The 17003-nt window shown below is 40.7% G+C and overlaps 1 non-coding gene across 1 annotated transcript; it reads right to left on the bottom strand.

Annotated features, from left to right (window-relative positions):
- Positions 1–16661: 16661 nt before the first annotated feature.
- LOC138429804 (U6 spliceosomal RNA) lies at positions 16662–16768 on the bottom strand. Its single transcript, XR_011252894.1, has one exon. It is a non-coding gene; the product is annotated as a U6 spliceosomal RNA (small nuclear RNA).
- Between the last annotated feature and the right edge of the window lie 235 nt (positions 16769–17003).

Raw genomic sequence — 17003 nt, 5'->3', positions numbered from 1 at the left:
TGTTGTTTATAATTGCCTGTATCTGTTCATCCAAGCTCCTAATTTGTCCTTCCCCTGGCCCCTTTTCCCTTTGGTAATGACTAGTTTTCTATGTCTGTAAGTCTGTTTCTGTTTTGTAAATAAGTTCATTTGTATGATTTTTAGATTCCACATATCAGTTGAGTCACTCAGTCATGTCTGACTCTTTGCAACCCCATGGGCTATAGCACGCCAGGCTTCCCTGTCCTTCACCAACTCCTGGAGCCTGCTCAAACTCATGTCCGTATAAGTGATACCAAAAATTTGTACAAGTTTTTTACACATAAAACCTGCTGGGGCCCCAGAAAGAAGACCCTCCTGAGAAAATTTAACAGATTAAGATGCCATTACTCACATCCAGAGGTTCAAAAAAACGAACGCACACACACCAGAAAGGGCAAACCTTTAAACAGATCCCAAAACCAGAGCTCAACTGAACGGAGGGAGCTCGCATCTGAGAGGAGACGTACCGAGAGGAAGAAGTCAACTGACAGAAGCAGAGGGCAGAAAGGGCCTGACTGGGTACCTCCCATGTTCCAGGGTTTGCTAATTTCTCAGGGGTTTGTCTCCTTTGGACTCGACTTCGGGTCACCACATAATCAGTTCAGTTCAGTCGCTCAGTCGTGTCCGACTCTTTGTGACCCCATGAATCGCAGCACGCCAGGCCTCCCTGTCCATCACCAACTCCCGGAGTTCACTCACATTCACGTCCACTGAGTCCGTGATGCCATCCAGCCATCTCATCCTCTGTCGTCCCCTTCTCCTCCTGCCCCCAATCCCTCCCAGCATCAGAGTCTTTTCCAATGAGTCAACTCTTCGCATGAGGTGGCCAAAGTACTGGAGTTTCAGCTTCAGCATCATTCCCTCCAAAGAAATCCCAGGGCTGATCTCCTTCAGAATGGACTGGTTGGATCTCCTTGCAGTCCAAGAGACTCTCAAGAGTCTTTTCCAACACCACAGTTCAAAAGCATCAATTCTTCGGCACTCAGCCTTCTTCACAGTCCAATTCTCACATCCATACATGACCACAGGAAAAACCATAGCCTTGACTAGATGGACCTTAGTTGGCAAAGTAATGTCTCTGCTTTTGAATATGCTATCTAGGTTGATCATAACTTTTCTTCCAAGGAGTAAGCGTCTTTTAATTTCATGGCTGCAATCACCATCTGCAGTGATTTTGGAGCCCAAAAAATTAAAGTTTGACAGTGTTTCTACTGTTTCCCCATCTATTTCCCATGAAGTGATGGGACCGGATGCCATGATCTTCGTTTTCTGAATGTTGAGCTTTAAGCCAACTTTTTCACTCTCCCCTTTCACTTTCATCAAGAGGCTTTTTAGTTCCTCTTTACTTTCTGCCATAAGGGTGGTGTCATCTGCATATCTGAGGTTATTGATATTTCTCCTGGCAATCTTGATTCCAGCTTGTGTTTCTTCCAGCCCAGCGTTTCTCATGATGTACTCTGCATAGAAGTTAAATAAGCAGGGTGACAATATACAGCCTTGACGTACTCCTTTTCCTATTTGGAACCAATCTGTTGTTCCATGTCCAGTTCTAACTGTTGCTTCCTGACCTGCATACAGATTTCTCAAGAGGCAGGTCAGGTGGTCTGGTATTCCCATCTCTCTCAGAATTTTCCACAGTTGATTGTGATCCACACAGTCAAAGGCTTTGGCATAGTCAATAAAGCAGAAATAGATGTTTTTCTGGAACTCTCTTGCTTTTTCTATGATCCAGCGGATGTTGGCAATTTGATCTCTGGTTCCTCTGGCTTTTCTAAAACCAGCTTGAACATCAGGAAGTTCACAGTTCATGTACTGCTGAAGCCTGGCTTGGAGAATTTTGAGCATTACTTTACTAGCATGAGAGATGAGTGAAATTGTGGGGTAGTTTGAGCACTCTTTGGCATAAAACTGACCTTTAAAAAAAAAAAAGAGTCAGTTGTGGTACCAGCAAAATGTGTTTATTCATGAACCGCAGAGCCTGCAATCAGGATATACAAAACATGGCAAACCATGGGCGAGAACAGACGACAAGGACTTGTTTTTATAGAGGAAAATGTAACCAAACCAGGGCCTTTTGCCCAATGTGCATGAAGCCAAACCCTGAGATGTCGATGTTTGTAGTAAAGAAAGGGTTTACTCATGAGGCAGCCAAGTGAGAAGATGGGAGAATAAGTGTCAAATGTGCCTCCCTGAAGGTGAGGGGTTGGGGAGAGCCTCAAGGTATTTTTGGGTAAAGAGTAGAGAGTTGTCAGAGCTGCAGGGGAGGCAGCTGGAAGCAGGAAAGTGAAAAGTCGCTCAGTTGTGTCCAACTCTTTGCAACCCCATGGACTGTAGCCTACCAGGCTCCTGTGCCCATGGAATTCTCCAGGCCAAAATATTGGAGTGGGTAGCCGTTCCCTTCTCTGGGGAATCTTCCCAACCCAGGGATCGAATCCAGGTCTCCTGCATTGCAGGCAGATTCTTTACCATCTGAGCCATCAGAAAAGGTGAGGTACTTGTACTGTGCAGGTTGCAGCTGAGTATCAGGCTTCATAGAAAGCATTTCAGAAAATGGCAGCTTTCGCATGATCTGAGGGTAAGGTTTTTGGCCCCCTGACATCAAAAGGTCATTCACTGGACATTCACACAATCTCAGCTGAATGGTCAGTGGTCTCAACTAGTTTGAGTTGGGCAAGAATTCGTTTTTAAAAACAACTTAGGCAATTGCTATTGTGACCCATACATCAGAGGTGTTACTTCTAGGGGACGGTTGAGAGTCCTGTGACATACTATCTAAGCTACGTGAAGCTTGGAGGGTATGCTATTTTTCCATAGTGGCTGCACCAATTTACTTTCCCACCCACAATGTAGAAGGGTTCTCTTTTCTCCACACCCTCTCCAGGATTTGTTTGTAGACTTTTTCACGATGGGCCGTTCTAACTGATATGAAGTGATACTTCATTTTAGTCATTCACACTAATAATTAGTGATGTTAAGCATCTTTTCATTTGCCTGTTGGCCACCTGTATGTCTTCTTTGGAGAAATGACTATTTAGGTCTTCTGCCTATTTTTTAAATTGGGTTGTCTGTTTGATATTGAGTTGTAGGAGCTGTTTATATATCTTGGATTTTAACCCCTTATCACTCATATATATTTGCAAATAATTTTTTCCCATTCATTAGGGTGTCTTTTTGTTTCCTTTGCTATGCAAAAGCAAGTTTAATTAGGTCCCTTTTGTTTATTTTTGCTGTTGTTTCCTTTGCCTTAGGAGACATTCCCCTGAAAATATTGCTACAAGTAATGTCAAAGAGTGTTGTGCCTATGTTCTCTTCTGTGAGTTTTATGGTCCTTAATCCATTTTGAGTTTATTTTTTATGTATGTTGTGAGGAAATATTCTAATTTCATTCTGTAACATGTAGCTGTCTAGATTTCTCAGCACCACTTATTGAAGAGACTGTCTTTCCCCATTTGTATATTCTTGCCTCCTTTGCCACAGATTAATTGGCCATAAGTGTGTGCTTACTTCTGGACTCTGTATTTCGTTCCATTAATCTATGTGTCTGTTTTTGTGCCAGTACCACACTGTTGCAATGACTGTAGCTTTGTCATCAAAAGTCAGGGAGCGTGTTATTTCCAGTGCTGTTCTTTATCAAGATTTCTCTGGTTATTTGAGGACTTTTGATTCCATTCAAATTTTAGAATTATTTGTCCTAATTCTGTGGAAAATGCCATTGACATTTTGATAGAGATTGCATTGAGCCTGTAGATTGCCTTGGACAGTATGGTCATTTTAACATTTGAATCCTTCAGTCTGCAAACAGTTGTCTTTCCATCTGTATCATCAGTTTCTGTCATCAATGTCTTGTACTATTTTGAGTACAAAACTTTTACATCCTTTCTTGTTGTTCAGTCCCTAACTCATGTCCAGTTCTCTGTTACCCCATAGACTGCAGCAGGCCAGACTCCTCTGTCCTCCACTGTCTCCCGGAGTTTGCTCAGATTCATGTCCATTGAGATGGTGATGCCATCTAACCATCTCCTCCCCTGCCACCCCCCTCTCCTTTTTTTTTTTTAAATTTATTTATTTTTTATTGAAGGGTAATTGCTTTACAGCATTTTGTGGTTTTCTGTCAAACCTCTCCTTTTTTTTTGCCTTCAATCTTTCCCAGCATCAGGGTCTTTTCCAGTGAGTCGGCTCTTCGCAGCAAGTGGCCAAAGTATTGGAGCTTCCTTAGTTAGATTTATTTCTGGATATTTATTCTGTTTGATCAGATGTAAAATGGAGTTATTTTTTTTCTTTCTCCTTCTCATAATTCATTATTAGTGTATAGAAGTGCAATAGATCTCATTATATTAATTTTGTATCCTGCAACTTTACTGAATGCATTGATGAACTCTACAGTTTTTTTGGTGGAAACTTTCAAGTTTTCTATATATAATGTCATCTATAGATAGTTTTTACTTCTCCCCTTCCAATTTGGATGACTTTCATTTCTTTTTTGTGTCTGATTACTGTGGCCGGAACTTCCAATATTACATTAAATAGAATTGGCAAGAGTTGGCATATTTATCTTGTTCCTGATTTTAAAGGAAGATTTTTCAGCTTTTTACCGCTGAGCATGATGTTAGCTGTAAGTTTGTCATAAGTGGCCCTTATTATGTTGAGATGTTCTCTGTATACCAGCTTTGAGTGTTGCCTTGAACACGTGCATTGAATTTTGTCATATGCTTTTTCTGCATCTATTCAAGTCATATGGATTTTAAACTGATGACCTTCTTGCGAGGCTAAAAAGGACAAGAAAAAGTATCAAACAGCTTTTTTCAAAGCATCATAGCGGTAGAAAAAGCCCAGAGTCTGTGTTTGCAAAGAATTAGGTTTTACTAGTTGTATGCACTTGGCATTGTATGCCTAGAATCTGACTTTCAATGTTTCTCACGTGGAGAGACTCTTGCAACCATATTTGTGTGCCTGGCTCCAGGCCCTTCTAAGAATATGCAGTTGTTTTTCTAAGGAGTTTAGAATTGAGACAGAGAAACAATCAGATTTTGCGAGTGCAAATAATATATGACTATTATATATATACTATATATATTATATTATGCATATATAATGTTATAAGTAGTATATGTATTATATTTATATATTATTTTATATAATCAATAAATTTTATTATATATGATTTATATATATATATACTATAGTGCTTTCCTCTAATATATGACTTGAGCTGTGGAGCAGCCATTATTCTCTCCCCAGATGAGGATGTCAAGAAAAAGAAACCATTCTGCACAAGAGAATCATGGATGTGTTTCCTGGGCTCCCAGCAGTTTACTGATTTGAACTCAGTACCTTCCTGGGTCTAGTGGCAAGTCTGCCTTTGGGTTGTGCAGAATATCCCGGGATTCTTTGTTTTCCCTAACTCTTTTTTATTTTTTAATTTTTATTGTTCCTTTACAATGTTGTGTTACTTTCTGCTATACAACAAAATGAATCAGTCATATGAATACATATATTCCCTCCCTTTTGGACTTCCTTCCCATTTAGGTTGCCGCAGAGCACTGAGTAGAGTTCCTAGGGTCTCATTAGTTACCTGTTTTATATATAGTATTGGTCGTGTATATGTCAACCCCAATCTCCCAGTTCCTCCTACCCACCTCCTTCCCCCCTTGGTGTCCATAGATTTGTTCTCTATGTCTGTGTCTCTATACCTGCCCTGCAAATAAGATCGCCTGTACTATTTTCCTAGATTCCATATATATGCATTAATATAAATAACCCTCCTTGCCCCTCCCCTTTTTTCCTTTACAAAATTAAGCCTCAGTTGGTTTATGACTCGCAAGCAGAGAGTCTGCTAAGAATGTGTTAGCAGTTACCTGATCTCACTGTCTCAGTGTCTGTGTTTATGCAATGAGGCTCAGAATATCTTCCTCATCGACTGTCGATGAGCTCTGTACTACCCCCCTGCTCCGGGGCAGAAGGACGAGCGTGACTCCTGGGACTGTTACCGAGTCTCCACCCAGAAGCCCAGGCATCCACAGATAACTTGCATGGATTGGCGAGGAAATGCTAAAGTACCTTTCAGTGATTTCCACATCTGTAGAGGTGTTTTCAAAAAACTTCTTTCCTTTCTGAGATTAGTCTTCCTGGGTCTTTTAGAACAAACTCGTCAAATAATAAAGACAGAACGTTTGCTTCCTTGATTTAAAACAAATCAATAGTCAAGGCCATATGCTGAGGCCACAGTGGCAAGCGGGACACACTCTTTGCCCTTAAGGAGCGCATGGCAATAAAGGAGATGACAATAGTCATCTTTTATCTGTGGTTTCGCATTCTGCCGTTTCAGGTACCTGCAGTCAACTGCATTTCAAAAATATTAAATGGAAAATTCTGGAACTGAACAACTCATAAGTTATAAACTGCTTGTTGTTTTGAGTCATGTGGTGAAATCTCACATCAGCTCCGTCCCACCCAGAACATGAATCATACCTCTGTCTAGCATATCCACTACCCGTTAGTTACTTAGTAGCCAACTCTGTTATCAGTTGTGTTCAAGTGACCCTTATTTGACTTAATAATGACTCCAGAGTGCACGAGGAGTGAAGATGCCAATGTGTGCCAAAGAGCAGCCAGACAGTGTGCCCTTTATGTGAAAATGTGAAAGTTCTCAACTTAATAAGAAAAAGAATATCATATGGTGAGGGTGCTAAGATTTACGGTAAGAATAAATGAGTCCGTGACGTAGCGGAAAAGGAAAAAAGAAGTCCGTGCTAGACTTACTTTCCCATCTCAAACTGCAAAAGTCACAGCTGCAGCACATAGGTGTTTGGATAAGACAGAAAAAGTGTTAAATCCATGCAATAAGGTATTTTGAAAGACAGACTACATTCACATAACCTTTATTGCAGTATATTTTTATAATTGTTCTACTTTGTTTTTTTTTAAATCCAGATTTTATTCAGATTTCCTCAGTTTTCCCCTGATGGCCTTTATCTTTTCCAGGATCCCCCTCCAGGATACATTACATTTATTTGTCATGACTCCTTAGGTGCTTCTTGGCCCTGATGGTTTCTCACACTTTCCTTGTTGTTGTTTTTTTTTTTTGGCGGGGTGGGGTGGGGTGGAGGGGGGTTGTTGTTTTGTTTTGTTTTGTTGTTTTTAATTTTTTGGATGCAGCATGTGGGATCTTAGTTCCCCAACCAGGGATCAACCCTGTAGCCCCCTGCATTGGAAGCACAGTCAACCACTGAACCGCCAAGGAAGTCCCTTCCGTTGTTAACCTCTTACGGTACCTAATTCATACATTAAAATTCATCATAGTAGGTATGGGGTTTGGTACTATTTGCGGCTTCACTTATGTATCCCCCTCATGTAAGGGACGCGTGCATGCATGCTCAGTTCATCGGTCATGTCTGACTCTTTGTGACCCCATGGACTGTAGCCCACCAGGCTCCTCTGTCCATGGGATTCTCCTGGCGAGAATACTGGAATAGGTTGCCATTTTTTCCTCCAGGGGATCTTCCCAACCCAGGGTTCCAACCTGCGTCTCCTGCATTGGCAGGCAGGTACTTTACCACTGAGCCACATAGGAAGCCTGGGGGGTCACTACTGTGTATCTAAAATTATATCATTGCATCAGATCCCATTGTTGTGAGACAGATACACATTTTACTCTGTAATGTTCAAGTCAATCCGATCCCCAGGACACACTAAGAAATCAGATGAGCCTACTTCTTTCTCTCTGTAGGATGTATTTTGTGGATTGTTCCATTCAAAAGGTTTATGTGGAGGTAAACAATTATGGGGACTTCCCTCATAGCTCAGTCGGTAAAGAATCTGCCTGCAATATTGGAAACCTGGGTTTGATCCCTGGGTCAGGAAGATCCCCTGGAGAAGGAAATGGCAACCCACTCCAGTATTCTTGCCTGGAAAATCCCATGGACAGAGGAGCCTGGCAGGCTACAGTCCACGGGGTCGCAAGAGTCTGACATGACTTAGCAACTAAACCGCCACTACCACCAAACAATTATGGATGCTGTAAATGTGAGTCCCTTTAGCATCCACATCAATTAAAAGATCTATCTAGTTTTATTTTGCTACAAAATAATAAATCATGGTGGGTGTTAAATAGAATTTCCACTAGAATATGGAGGCAGAGAAGAAAAATATTAGAAAGCCTTCTAATTCTACTTCCAGGCAAATAATAGAGACGGACTGTCTTTGAAAGTGAAAGTGTTCTGTTGCATCTGACTCTGTGACCCCATGGACTGTAGCCCGCAGGCTACATGGGATTCTGTTTCTGGGCTTCTCCAGGCAAGAATACTAGAGTGAGTAGCCATTCTCTTCTCCAGCGGGTCTTCCCGACCCAGAGATTGAACCCTTGTCTCCTGCACTGCCGGTGGATTCTTTACTGTCTGGGCTACCAGGGAAGCCCTTATATCTTATGTATAGATGCCTCAACAGAGCATTTACATAGGAAAGCGAGTTGGAAGTGTTCCTGGAGCAGAGGCTGGGGCTTCTAGAATCATCCTTGCCCTGATCCTCCCTAGTATCTCTCAGGAGCTGTGTCTCCAGAACAAAGCAGGGTTTGGGGCACAGAGCCTGTGGTTGGTGATGGGTCACCAGGGGCTACCCTGGCCTGCCTTATAGGGGGAGAGGTGGCTGGGGAATTTTGGAACGTTCTCCTGCCAGAGCCTTGGTTACCACATCACTCTTAACTAAGTCCAAGCTTCCCGAACCTGAAAAGCTTCCAAGAAAAATACACTGCCCGAAGGGAGCTGTTGTAAAAATTTCAGGTTCACTGAAATGTGCGTCCACGGGTTAACAAAAGCTTTGGGGATTTTTTTGAGAAAGCCTGGCTCAGACTTTCACTGTCCATCAAACCCTGGGCCCAACTGGACTAGCAGTGAAGACCTGTCCCGATGAGAGTCGACAAGGAGAATAGCAACTGGTGTCAGGGCCCCAGAACCTCAGCTCCCTCCTTCCTGCTGCTTCCCCAGGAGGGAGGTGGGACTACAGGGTGGAAGGGATCCTGGGGTCAGAAGGCAGGTTCCAGCACTGCCAACCGCCAGCCTTGGCAACCGCTTGCTTCCCATGAGGGACTCTCCGTTGCCCCCTCTTGTGGGTGGCGGTTAGAATCGCCACACTACCTGTCATGAGAATCTGTTACATGAAAGTCATTTTGAACTTGGTACATGTTGCTAACAATTTACGAGCCCTTTAACCTCTGCCCAACTTGTCCCCGGAGCTTTCCCAGTGGCTCAGTGGTAAAGAACCCGCCAGCCATGTAAGAGATGTGGCAAGAGTCGGGGATTTGATTCCTGGGTTGGGAAGATTCCCCTGGAGAAGGAAATGGCACCCCACTCCAGTATTCTTGCCTGGAGAATCCCTTGGACAGAGGAGCCTGGTGGGCTACAGTCCATGGGGTCACAAAAGAGTCAGACACAACTTAGGGACTAAAAACAACAAGAACTTGTCCCCACACAGCTCACAGGGAATTAAAAACGTGGTAATGGCACAGTGCCGAGATGGACCTTCCATCCCCAGTCCCTGAGAAATCCACTGGGCTGGTAAACACTGTGTCCCTGGAGAAGCACCCCTCCCCTTGCCCCAACTTGGTCCTCAGGCCACCTGCAAAACCACCTCTGCGCTGAACACACTTTTTTATGACCTGTCTTCATTCTAACCCCAACCTCCCGGAAGTCCTGTGATGGGACAGGGACTGGAAACCGAGGATCATGTGAGGTCACAGAGATGCCAGGCTTATTTGAGGAAAAGATAAAAAGGGACCCTAAGAAGGAACGTGGCACTTCCCTGGTGGTCCAGGGGTTAAGGCTTCACCATCCAATGCAGTGGGTTCGATCCCTGGTCAGGGAACTAAGATCTCACGGGCCTTGTGGCCAAAGAACAGAACAGAAAACAGAAATAATATTGTAACAAATTCAGTAAAGACTTTAGAAATGGTCCACATCAAAAAAACTGATAAAAAAAAATTTAAAACAATGTGATGTCCTGAGGGAACTGTCTTCCCAGTCAGAGACCACACCTGTGAGCCCAGACACCTGAGGTCAGAGCAGACTGTCCCACCCAGACAAGCACTAAAGAGGAAAAAGACCTCGATGTTTTGTTTTGTTTTTTTGCAAGGAAGCTCCCTGCCCTTTGACCTTTGTCATCCTAATTGTCTCCAGATGCAGGTTACTCCTAGAACTCAATGCAAACAGCCCTAACCTTTTCACATGAAATGATCTATGAATATATTTCATAAGCAGCCCCTCAAACCACCCTGGAAAGAAAAACTCAGGCACACATGGAAAAATGCATGACACCTCAAATCAGATGAGGCTGAATTTCCATGAAACATGCTCCCAGCGAGAGGGAAGTAAACGATGCCAGACATTTCTAAATCTCATGCAATTTTCAAATCGTTCATCTCAACTTCATCCCTGTAGAACAAGTCAGTGATTATACTTGCTATTTCCCAAAGTCTGGGGCCTAACCTCCATCATTTTGTTTTCAAGCTGTTATTTTGCCCTTAATAATATGCCAGAAATGATCTGCGCTTCAGTGGTACCTGTTTTGGATTTTGTTTTAGTTTGATAGGTCTAATATTTCAGTTTCCATGAAGTCTGTGAAAACATTTGTATATTTCGCATGAAATGGGTCTCCCATGGGAAAAGGGACAGGGAGCAGCTGTGTTGCCAGGAGCACCACTGCTCAGTAGCTCAGTCGTGTCCGACTCTGTGACGCCACGGACTGTAGCCCACCAGACTCCTCTGTCCATGGGGCTTCCCAGGCAAGAATCCTGGAGTGGGTTGCCATTTCCTCTTCCCGGGGATCTTCCCAGTCCAGGGATTGAACCCACATCTCTTGTGCACTGGAGGCAGGCAGATTCTGTTACCACTGGTGCCACCTTCAGTCATGCCCTGTAATTTTGCCTCTATTTTATAGTGCTTTGTTGTTCAGTCACTAAGTCAGTCTAACTCTTTTTGACCCCATGGACTGCAGCACGCCGGGGTTCCCTGTCCTTCACCATCTCCTGGAGTTTGCTCAAACTCACGTCCACTGAGTCAGTGATCTCATCCAACCATCTCATCCTCTGTCGTCCATATCAGAAGCATAATTTTTTTTTCTTTTTTAGTTTTTTATTTTTTAAATTTTAAAATCTTTAATTCTTACATGCGTTCCCAAACATGAACCCCCCTCCCACCTCCCAAGAAGCATAATTTTTTTAAGGAATTATAAATTTCTGGTGAATGTAGTAACATTAACTTCATGTTTAATATCACAAAAGCTAAAGTATGGATCAAACAGACCTGGTTCTATCACTTAATAGCATGAAGCCTCCAAAAGTTTCCTTAACCTCTCTGAGCCCTGGTTTCATCATTTATAAAAAGATGGAGTTCTCATCTTTGGACAGAACTCTCAACTGAAGAACTATTTTGTAGTCTTTATTTCTGCCTTGACATGATTGTTATTATCAAGGCTACTTGCCTATCATGGAATCAGGTCCAAGACTGAATGGGCCATCCAGTAATAACCAGACAGCAGGTACCAGGCACATCTCATTTCTTAGTGTGCTCTGGGAATGAGTAAGATTGACTTGAGCATTATAAAGTCTGTATCTATCCCTTGACAATGAGTATGTGATGCAATGGTGTGTTTTTATATATGCAGTAGGGCTTCCTGGTGGCTCAGACAGTAAAGAATCTGCCTGAAATGCAGGAGACCTGGGATCAGTCCCTGGGTTGGGAAGATCCCCTGGAGAAGGGACTGGCAACCCACTCCAGTATTCTTGCCTGGAAAATCCCATGGACAGAGGAGCCAGGCGGGCTACAGTCCATGGGGTTACAAAGAGTCGGACACAACTAACACTTTGACTTTCAGTTACCCCTTCCTTACCTGAGGGGGATACATCCCAAGACTCCCAGTGGATACCTGAGACCTGGAATAATACCAACCCCATACGCACTATGATGAAGTTTAATTTATAAATCAGGTACTGTAGGAGATTAACAATAATTGTTAATAAAGTAAAACAATTATAAAAATAGATTGCAATAAGTTATGTGAATGTGTCTGACTTTCAAAATATAAGATTCTAGTGTATCTGTGTATGTGTGTGTGTACATATATATAATACATGTCATATCTTCTTTATTTACCTGTTGATGAACCTGTAGATTTTTTTTCATATCTTGGCTATAGTAAATAATGCTGCCATGAACATAGAAGTGCATGTTTCTTTACAAATTAGTGTTTATGTATTCCTGGGCTGATATGATTAAGTGGTGCAGCTGGACCATACGGTGGCTCTATTCTTAATATTTTTGAGGAATCTCCATACTGTTTTCCATAGTGACTGCACCAATTTACATTCCCACCGACACTGCATGCAGATTCCCTTTTCTCCACCTCCTTACCAACACTGATTTCTTGCCTTTTTAGGAATATCCATTTTAACAGGCATGAGGTGATATCTCACTGGGGTTTTGACTTGCATTTCCCTAATAACTAGTGATATTGAACGTCATTCATGTACCTGTTGGCCATCTATATATCATCTCTGGAAAAAATGTCTGTTCAGCTTCTCTGCCTGTTTTTTAATCAAGTTGTTTATTTTTTCTCATTGATTTGTATGAGTTCTTTATATATTTTGAATGTTAACCCCCTATCAGATAATATTGGGCTTCCCTGATGGCTCAGACAGTAAAGAATCTGCCTTCAATGCAGAAGACCAGGCTCTGATCCCTGGGTCGGAAAGATCCCCTGGAGAAGGGAATGGCTACCCACTCCAGTATTCTTGCCTGGAGAATCCCATGGACAGAGGAGCCTGGCAGGCTGTAGTCCATGGATTCACAAAAACTTGAACACGACTGAGCAATAACACTTCACTTTCATATGATATTGAGTTGGCCAAAAAATTCATTTAGCTTTCTGTAAAATGGCCAAATGGACTTTTTGGACAACCCAGTATATCATTTGCAGATATCTTGTCTCATTCTATAGGCTGTTTTTTGTTTTACTGATGGCTTCCTTTGCTATGCAAAGCTTTTTAATTTGGAACAATCTCATTTGTTTATTTTTGCTCTTGATTCCCTTGTCTGAGGAGACATATCTAAAAAGATATTCTTAAAACTGCTATCAAAGAATGTATTGCTTATGTTTCCTTCTAGAGTTTTAAGATTTCAGGTCTTCCATTCAAGTCTTTAATCAATTATAAGTTGATCTTTGTGTATGGTGTCAGATAGTGGTGTAGTTTTTATTTTTTTGCATGTGACTGACCAGTTTTCCCAAAACCATTTAGTGAAGAGACTATCCTTTCTCTATTGTATATTCTTTGCTCTCTTGTTAAATATTAGTGCCCACATATGCATGGGTTTATTTCTGGGTTCTCAGTTCTGTTCCCTTAATCTAGAGAGAGAATGAAGTCACTCAGTTGTGTCCAACTCTTTGTGACTCCATGGACTGTAGCCTACCAGGCTCCTCTGTCCATGGGATTTTCCAGGCAATAGTCCTGGAGTGGATTGCCATTCCCTTCTCCAGGGGATCTTCCCAACCCAGGGATCAAACCCGGGTCTCCCGCTTTGTAGACAGACGCTTTACCATCTGAGCCACCAGGGAAGTCCTTGCCAATACCATGCTGTTTTGGTTACTGTGCCTTTGTAATATAGATTGAAATCAGGGAGTGATTTGTCCTCTTTTCTCAGGATGACTTTATTTGTTTGGGGTCTTTTGTGGTTCCACACACATTTTAGAATTTTTTGCTCTATTTCTGTGAAAAATGTCCTTGAGATATTGATGGTGAATGCATTGAATCTGTAGATTATAAAAATGCCCATATCACCTAAGGCAACATTAATTCTTCTAATCCAGGAGCACGGGTATCTCTCCATTTATTTGCATCTTCTTTAATGTCTTTTAACAATGCCTTATAGTTTTCAGTATACAAGTCTTTTAACTCCTTGGTTAAGTTTATTCCTAGGTTCTTTTTTTGTAAATGAAAGTGTTAATTTCTCCTTCTGGTAGCTCATTGTTAATGTATAGAAATGCAATATATTTTTGTATGTTGATTTTTTACCCTGTGACTATACTATACTTGCTTATTTTTTTCTAACAGACTTTCAATGGAGTCTTTAGGATTTTCTATACATAAAATCATGTAATCCTCAAACAGTAACAGTTTTACTTCTGTTCCAATTTGGATGCCCCCCCCCTTCACATTTTTGACTAATTGCTCTGGGTAGAAATTCCAACATATGTTGAATAAGAATGACAAGAGTGAACATTCTTTTCTTGTTCCTGATTTTAGAGGGATAGCATTCCGTTTATCACCACTGAATATGATGTGAGCTGTGGGTTTGTCATATGTAGCCTTTATTATGTTGATATAGATTCCTTCTATACCCACTATACTGAGTTTTTAAATCATAAACTGGTGTTGAATCTTGTCAAGTGCTTTTTCTGCATCTACTGAGATGATCATATGGTTTTTATCCTTCATTTTGTATATGCGCTGTAGCATATTGATTTTGCAGCTGTTGGAGTATCCTTGCATCTCTGTGATAAATCCCACTTGATTATGACATGTGATTTGGTTTGCTAATATCTTGTTGAGGATTTTTGTATCTGTGTTCATCAGAAATATTGGCCTGTAGTTTTCTTTTTTTTGTGTTGTCCTCATCTGGTTTTGGTATTAGGGTGATGTTGGCCTCATAAAATAAGTTAAGAAGTGTTCCTTCCTCTTCAGTTTTCTGGAGGAGTTTGAGAAGGCATTAACTCGTCTTTGAATATTTGGTAGCCTTCACCTGTGAAGTTTTCCAGTCCTGGAGTTTTGTTTGGGAGGAGCGTTTTGTTTACTATTTCAATCTCTACACTAGTGTCAGTCTATTCAGATTTTCTTTTTCTTCATGATCTAGTATTGGGTTGGTGTATGAGTATAAGAATTTGTCCATTTCTTCTAGGTTGTGTGATTTGCTTGGCGTATAGCTGTTCATAAAGCTGTCTTAATCCTTCATATTTTTGTGCTATTTATTGTAATTTCTCCTCTTTGCTTTCTAATATTACTTGTCATAGACTTTTTACTTTTTCTTAGTGAAGCTAGCTAAAAGTTTATCAATTTTATCTCTTTAAAAAAACAGATATTAGTTTCATTGATCTTTTCTATTGGTTCTGTTTTATTTCTTCTCTGATCTTTATTATTTTCTTCCTTCTACTGACTTTTGACTTCATTTGTTCTTCTTTCCCTGGTCTCTTTAGTTATAAGTTTAGATTGATTATTTGAGATTTTTCTTGTTTATTGAGATAGGCCTGCTCAATAAATTTCTCTTTTAGTACTGTTTTTCTTTCACCCTGTAGATCTTGTGTTGCATTTTCATTTGTCTTTGAGTAATTTTTTATTTCTCCTTTGATTTTTTTCATTGACTCCATAGTTGTTCAACTGCAAGTTGTTCAGTCCCCACATATCTGTAATTTTTTCAGCTTTCTTCTTGTGGTTGATTTCTAGTTCCTACCACTGTGATTGGAGAAGATGCTTGATATGATCTCAATCTTCTTAATCTTACAGAGACTTGTTCTGTGTCCCAGTAGATGGTCTATCCTTGAGAAGGTTCCACATGCATTTGAGAAGAATGTGTATTTTTCTGCCTTTGGATGGAATGTCCTGTATAAGTCCATTAAATCCATCTCACCTGATGTTTCATGTAAGGAAACCGTTTCCTTGTTGATCTATCCATTGATATAAATGGGGTGCGAAAGTCCTCTCCTTATTATTGTGTTGATGTCAGTTTTACCCTTGTTAGTTACTTTTTTAATATGTTTGGTGTCCCTATGTGAGATGCATATATACTAATTACTGTATGTCATCTTGATGAATTGTCCCCTTTATCATTATATACTGTCCATCTGTGTCTCTTGTTACCTTTTTTCACTTTACGTCTAGTTCGTCTGGTACAAGTATGGCTACACCCACTTACTTTGGCTTCCATTTTTTGGAAAATCATCTTCCTTCCTTTTGCTTATAGCCTATATTTGCCTTTAGAGCTGAGATGAGTCTCCTGGAGGCAGCATATAGTTGCATCTTATTTTTTAATTCAAACAGCCATTCTGTGTCTTTTGATATGTGAATTTAATCCATTTATATTTAGGGTGATTATTGACAGAGGAAAATTTAGTACTGCCATTTTATCTTTTCTAGTTGTTCCATATTTTTACTGTTGCTTTATCCTTGTGTTTCTCTCTGCCATTTGGTTTGGTGGAGATTTACAATCTTTTCTCATTTTCTTTCCTTTTTTTTTTTTATTTTTAAGATTTTGTGTCTTTTCTTTAGACTTATATTTTGGCTACCATGAGAGTTGTTGTTGTTTTTTTTTTTTTAAGAAAATTGTATTTCATTTATTTTATCCTTGCTATGTCTTAAACTGAGGCAGTCAAACATGAGAGAACTGGCTGGACATTACACCTTGAACTGCAAAAACATCTTCCATTTTAATTACTTTACTCATAAACTTTATTATATCTTCTGAAATATCTACAATTTAAGAGCAAATAACCACTGACTTACTGATTTCTTTTTATCATTGTTCATTATTTTCCTTAGTGATTTCTTTTTATTTTTTTATTTTTTTTAATTTAATTTTTTTTTTTTGCTTTACAATACTGTATTAAAAAATATGGAATGCTTCACAAATTCGCCTGTGATCCTTGCGCAGGGGCCATGCTAATCTTCTCTGTATCGTTCCAATTTTAGTACATGTGCTGCCGAAGCGAGCACCCATGAGAGTTTTATAAAATGTCTCAGATAAAATAGTTCTTTTATGTTGATAATATCTTTTAAAGTCTTTAATTTGTTAAAATATTGCTTGTGTTTTTCATGTGTGGTGTTTTGGCTGCAAGGCATACGGATCTTAGCTCCCTGACTAGGGATCAAACCCTCACCCCTTGCACTGGAAGGCACAGTCTTAACCACGGGACCACCAGGGAGGTCCCACTGCTGGTAACATCATATA

The sequence above is a fragment of the Ovis canadensis genome, chromosome 24 (genome assembly GCF_042477335.2).
Source record: "Ovis canadensis isolate MfBH-ARS-UI-01 breed Bighorn chromosome 24, ARS-UI_OviCan_v2, whole genome shotgun sequence".
NCBI classification, from domain to species: Eukaryota; Metazoa; Chordata; class Mammalia; order Artiodactyla; family Bovidae; genus Ovis; species Ovis canadensis.
Note: the sequence above shows the minus strand (reverse complement) of the source record. Positions and strands in the feature narration are given on the sequence as shown.